At 37.3% G+C, this 6,588-nt stretch overlaps 1 pseudogene; it reads right to left on the bottom strand.

The window, feature by feature from the left end:
* Positions 1-242: 242 nt before the first annotated feature.
* On the bottom strand, positions 243-6,367 carry LOC144961704 (uncharacterized; annotated as a pseudogene).
* Between the last annotated feature and the right edge of the window lie 221 nt (positions 6,368-6,588).

Genomic DNA, 6,588 nt, shown 5'->3' with positions numbered 1-6,588 from the left:
AGTAGTAGTAGTGGTAGTAGTAGTAGTAGTAGTAGTAGTAGTAGTAGTAGTAGAAGTAGTAGTAGTAGTCGTGTATTTAGTAGTAGTAGTAGTAGTAGTAGTAGTAGTAGTAGTAGTAGTAGTAGTAGTAGTAGTCGTAGTAGTAGTAGTAGTAGTAGTAGTAGTAGTAGTAGTAGTAGTAGTAGTAGTAGTAGTAGTAGTAGTAGTATCTATTAAAACATGTATTTAAAATGCATCCTTACCTTGAGCGTGACGGCAAACTTCATAGAGTTGAGTTTATTCCCAGACATGTTGATGTCTTCGATGTATTTCAGGTTATTGACCGCTGCCGGCATGTACTCTACCTGAAAGGCAAAGGGGAGATGATCATAATAGTAATGATAAAAATAATAAATAATAATAATAATAATAATAATAATAATAATAATAATAATAATAATAATAATAATAAAAATAATATGATAATGATAATAATAATAATATAATAATAATATAATAATAATAATAATAATAATAACAATAATAGTAATAATAATAATAATAATAATAACTAATTAATAATAAAATAAAATGACGACGACGACGACGACGACGATGACGATGACGAGTGATGAATGATGATAATCCTCATAATCATAATAGTGATTTTCATGTTTCGTCGAAAGCTTAAGGCGCTTAATAAATTAAATAGACATTGTCTACTCAGAATACAATACCACTTCGAGACCAAATCAACCAAATATCAAGTCAGTAAGAGCATGATGAGGGCATCAAAAACATCATCAATATATAAGTCACATACAATACATTTAAAATTCAATCAAGTAAGTATTTATTGGAAAGATGTGTTTTCGACGTTTTTTTTGTTTGGAAAATAATATGTAAAGAGCTCTATATATCTTATAGGCTGAGGGAAATCATTTCATATCGTGGGTCCGAATTTCATAAGAGACTTAACCATAACACCAAATTATTTAAGTTTAGTTTTAGGAGATGCTAATTTCAAGTCATTTGATTTATAATAATAATAATAATGCTGAAAACTTATATCGCGCTATAACTCTGAGACACCAGACTCAAAGCGCTTAAATTACAAATTACTTTGGCTGAAACATAATCATTTACACACACAAGTACACACACACACGCACCACACACCACACACACACACACAACACAACACACAACACAAACCAAACCTATCTTGCTTCTCATACCATCTACTAAAATCGAAAAAAGATTTGTTTAAGCGAACGTTTAAAAATAGACAAAGATTATTTTCACGAATGCTCTGCGGTAAGGCGTTCCAAATAGAGGGTCCGAAATGAGAAAAGGATCTCATTCCAGCATTTTTCCGAATTCGAGGGACAACTAGTTTTGTTGAATCACTGGGCCGAACGTAAGGGGCGGGGTTTTGAATATATTTCAATTAGTTCCGAAAGGTAGGAAGGGGCAGTACCTTCAAGACAACGATACACTAAAACACAAGCTTTGAATTTAATCCTTTTCCCAACAGGCAGCCAATGCAGGTCATGAAGTAGAGGTTCCGGCAGAGTCGCACCTACGCTTCATGAATACTAGTACTTTATGATTTCTCAGAGCTCTGAGCTCTAAGGCACAGACGGTGGAATAAGTGTTGAATATAAGAGGGGGGTGGGTAGTAGCACACCCCCCCCCCCACCTACATACCAGAACTTATATATAGATAGAATATCCACTAACCGGCTCAAAGCACTTTTACAAGGTGTCCCAAGCCAACAGCAACATTTAATATGTAGGACGCCATTTGACGCCTGTTAGGCGATATTACAATTTCTTTCCTGGACATAGTCAACGCTGTTAACGGCCTAGGTTTTACACTTAAGTACGGTGAGAGTATGTGAGTAAAGAGCCTTTTCAAGGACTCAACTATGCACCTCTCGGGACCGAATATAGGGTCTTCCGATCCGACGCAAGTGTCATTCCACTAGGGCACATAGTCGCACAAAAGAAGATGAAATATTCCAAAGCAGACAATTATTATTTCTATCTCACCTGGTTGTTTTCCAGGTCCAGAACTCGGAGCTTCTTCAGCTTGTCGATGTCATCGGGCAGAAGACAGATCTCGTTGTTGGCCAGTTTGAGGGTGTCGATGGCATAGCCTAAGGCACAGATTTCATCTGGAAGGGCTGGGCACGTGACACAAGAAAAAACATTCTACATTGGCACTATTCTAACATAGTGGTCCAGAGCTGACCTTTCTTCTTTTTTTTTTCTTTTTTTTCTTTTTCCCCTTCTTCTTCTTTTTCTTCTTCTTCTTCTTCTTCTTCTTCTTCTTCTTCTTCTTCTTCTTCTTCTTCTTCTTCTTTCTTCTTCTCTTCTTCTTCTTCTTTCTTAACCCCTTTTTCTTCTTCTTCTTTTTCTTCTTCTTCTCTTCTTTTTTCTTCTTTCTTCTTCTTCTTCTTCTTTTTTCTTCTTCTTCTTCTTCTTCTTCTTCTTACGTATATTTATATTCATCAAATCACAAAATAAAATCACAAAAAAAGAAGAAAAAAACGATGAGAATAAAATCAATGCATTTGAAATGAAATGTTTACCTGAAAATGCAGGATTCCCTGGACGGCAAAGGAACTAACGGAAAATGTGAAAGTATCCTTAGACATTAAGGAGCCGTATCTTATTAGATGATACAGAAACTAAAACTTGCCTTTTTTGGACATATCAAGAGACATGACACCCTTGGAAATACATTTCAAGAGGGTATTAGTGTGGATGGTAAAAGAGGGAGAGGAAGACCATGAAGGAGATGGTCACAAGACATCAGCAAATGGATGAATAAGCAGTGACTGAATGTGGAAGGAAGGATGGCGTAGGACAGAAGCTTGTTTCGGTTGGCTGTTCGGAGGCCACGCCAGGGGGGATAAGACATGATGATGACGACGACGATGATGATGATGATGATGAATGATGATGATGATGGTGATGATGATGATGATGATGATGAGATGATGGTGATGATGATGATGATGATGATGATGATGATATGATGATGATGATGATGATGATGATGATGATGACGGTGACGATTTTTATATTGAATCTACATCTGTTCTCTATTTATATTGTGGAACTCTACAAAAATTAACTGTAAATTTTCGACAAACCGAAGACATAAGTTTCTTATTAAATGAGTGCTGTATCAGAGAGGAGAATGCTTATACAATCTCATAACAATGGCAAGTTTTTATTACCTAGTGTCAGTGTTTTTATGCCCAAGTAGAATAAGGGATGCCAAAAATAGGCAGAGTGTAAAGATGGCATTTAACAATAACAACGCTGAAAACGAGTCCTACCGATATGATAATTGCAGCCATAGACTGGGCTTTCCAAACAAGACACTGTCACCATTAAGTACAAAGCACTCTTCAAAGCAAATTGTACCGTTATGAACATACTCGGATCTGCGTAGCACTACTAAAAATTCGTAGAAATAGGAATTTTTGGCTCTAGCTTCAGAACTGCATTCGCCTAGCTTCAGAACTGCATTCGCCTAGCTTCAGAACTGCATTCGCCTAGCTTCAGAACTGCATTCGCCTAGTTTCAGAACTGCATTCGCCTAGCTTCAGAACTGCATTCGCCTAGCTTCAGAACTGCATTCGCCTAGCTTCAGAACTGCATTCACCTAGCTTAGGAACTGCATTCGCCTAGCTTCAGAACTGCATTCGCCTAGCTTAGGAACTGCATTCGCCTAGCTTCAGAACTGCATTCGCCTAGCTTAGGAACTGCATTCGCCTAGTTCAGAACTGCATTCGCCTCTTTGACTCAATAAATCTTGTTGAAAAGGAAACTTTAATTCCTTAGAACGTATATTCAGACGTTGGAGCATTTTTTGGATCATGCTGATGGCAAGTTGTTTATTTCTAAAGCTATTTAAATTTACTTTTCTATTATTCCCTTGAAAACTACAAACTTTTGAAAATTGAGTTGGCAGCTCTACATTCCATCCTCTAAACCTTAACTTAACTGCCGTGATCTAAAAAAACACGTATATAAAAATCTGGCCAGAAAACCCGTCCTACAAATATCGATCGATTTAAATGACCCTCATTTGTCAAAAACTTTCAAACTTGGGATCTCGCGAGATTCCATATTATGATTTGAGAGTTTCTGGAAGATTTTTTGGGGAGCAAGACGATGGTCATCTAAGTCGATGAATATTTAAAAAGGCAAGTATTCTGGCTTATTTAAAAAAAGATAAATGTCTTTCCAGAGTATGGTTGTTCACTGGTCAAATACCTCCAACCATAATCATAATGAATTTATTCCTCCTATATTCTTTGTCGATGCGATTTCTGCTCGACAAGTCAGAACGGCGATATATCGCTGAACACCTCACACACATAATATTTGTGTGTGTGTGTGTGGGGGGGGGGGGGGATATTAAAATAATTCAGATCTACCAACGTTTAAGAGTTCGATTAAAAAAAAAATGAATTGGAATAAATGAGATTATTTTTTGTTTAAAAAAAAAGATTATATAGATAGATTTAAAAATATAATTATAATGTACAAATTTCTCAGTAGACAGTGAGTGCCGTATAAAAGGCAAAGAAAGGAAAGCGCAGTAAGAACCACACTCTCTGGCCGTCTCGTCCTCCCTCTTTTACTCTACCTCTTTCTTGTCTTTTCTCTTCTATCTATTTCTCTCTCTCTCTCTCTCTCTCTCTCTCTCTCTCTCTCTCTCTCTCTGTGTGTGTGTGTGTATGTGTGTATATGTGTGTCTGTGTGTGTCTACAATTCTCTCTCCTTCTTCTTCTTCATCAGCTTCTTCTTCTACTTTTTTCTTCTTTATTCTCCTCCTTCTCATCCTCCTTCCCTTTTCTTTTTTCTCTATCACACTCTCTAGTCCTTTTGCTATCTCCCTTCTCTCTCACTCTCTCTCTCTCTCACTCTCACTCTCTCTGTGTATGTGTGTTTGTGTATAATTCTCTCTCCTTCTTCATCATCATCATCATCATCATCATCATCATCATCATCATCATCATCATCATCATCATCATCTTCTTCTTCTTCTTCATCATCATCATCATCATCATCATCATCATCATCATCATCATCATCTTCATCATTTTTCTTCTTCTTCTTCTTCTCTTCTTCTTCTTTTTTCTTCTTCTTCTTCTTTCTTTTTTCTTCTTGTCTTTTCTTCTTTTTTTTTTTTCTTAATTCTCCTCCTGTTCATCCTCCATTCCTTTTCTTTTTTTCTCTCTGTCACACTCCCTAGTCCTTTCTCTCTCTCTCTCTCTCTCTCTCTCTCTCTCTCTCTCTCTCCTTTTCTCCCCCCCCCCTCTCTCTCTCTCTCTCTCTCTCTCTCTCTCTCTCGTCATTTATTAATGTTGCTTTTTTTCTGTTTGTTGTATCGTTTAAACCCCGTCCAAACCTTCTTCTCATAAACCGTTCTGTTGTTGGGGTAACATATTTTTCTTGAGGGAAATATGACACAATGTGAAGCGCATTGAGCATGGTTAATATTTGGAAATTATCTATATTAATGTTTATATTATATCTATTTTTTTTCAATTATCGTATCGGATTGTTACCTTTTATGGAATTGTTTGAAGCATCAAATGTATGGAGATACTTAATCATTCCAATCTGAGCCGGAAGTTCATCCAGGGAATTATGGGAGATGTCCGATGGGTCAGACACGTCAGCCTGTCAATCGTATCCGGTATGAAGGCTATTGCATTGTGGGAAAGATCCAATCGCTTGATGTGGGGCTTTTCACAGTGGCTGCGGGCTCTCGGTGATTCGATTATGGCTAAAGTTAATAAAAGCGCCAGTTTCGTACACCCCTTTCTTAAAAGATTTGATAATATTGTGGATACATCGATGTAATCTAAACTTGTGGATTTCCCGATGTTTTTCGGGAGGCCCCGAATTCTATTTTTAGATGCGAGTAGAGTCTTGAGACCAGTAGCTTTGTGAATTGGGTTGGGTAGTTTTTAATGTTGTTACTGGTGATGTTTAGAATTTGTAGATTCTTCATTTTGGCAACGGACGCAGGGATGTGGACAGATTATTATTTCGAATATCGATAGATTCAAGATTTTCTAGCGCTGATATCGATTTGGCAGTCTTTTTAATCGATTATTTTCAGCGTTGAATTTAACAGTCAGGGCATCAATTCTTCGTTATTGTAAATTTCAACCGGAAGTGATTTCATATTTGCCGTGCTGAAACTGAAGATGTACTATTTGGAGTTTGGTTTCTTTTGATGTGACCTTTTTCAGGGGTTCCGGAAGTGCAACAATCTTACTTCCGGGTCCCGGTAGGGGGGCGGTGGTTTGTCATCCTTCTTTTTGCCGCCTCTTCCGGCGGCTTTCTGGCGCTCATGATTGAGTTTCGTATTAGGGAAGCTTCTTCAGAAATAAATCTCAGTGGTTCTGGAACAACCAGTCTGTTTGGATTAAAAAAAGATTAGAAATAAATGGATAAAAATACCCGATGTCAAACACATACACATACACAAAACAAATCACTTACTCTATGGTGATCTAGTGATATAAACACTCCCCTTTGGACTGAGGTCCAAAGTTCGAATCCCGCTTT

This window comes from Berghia stephanieae, unplaced genomic scaffold (genome assembly GCF_034508935.2).
Source record: "Berghia stephanieae isolate SIO BIC M18660-M18661 unplaced genomic scaffold, UCSD_Bste_1.3 scaffold3683, whole genome shotgun sequence".
Classification (NCBI taxonomy): Eukaryota; Metazoa; Mollusca; class Gastropoda; order Nudibranchia; family Aeolidiidae; genus Berghia; species Berghia stephanieae.
This window is presented reverse-complemented; position numbering and strand designations above follow the sequence as displayed.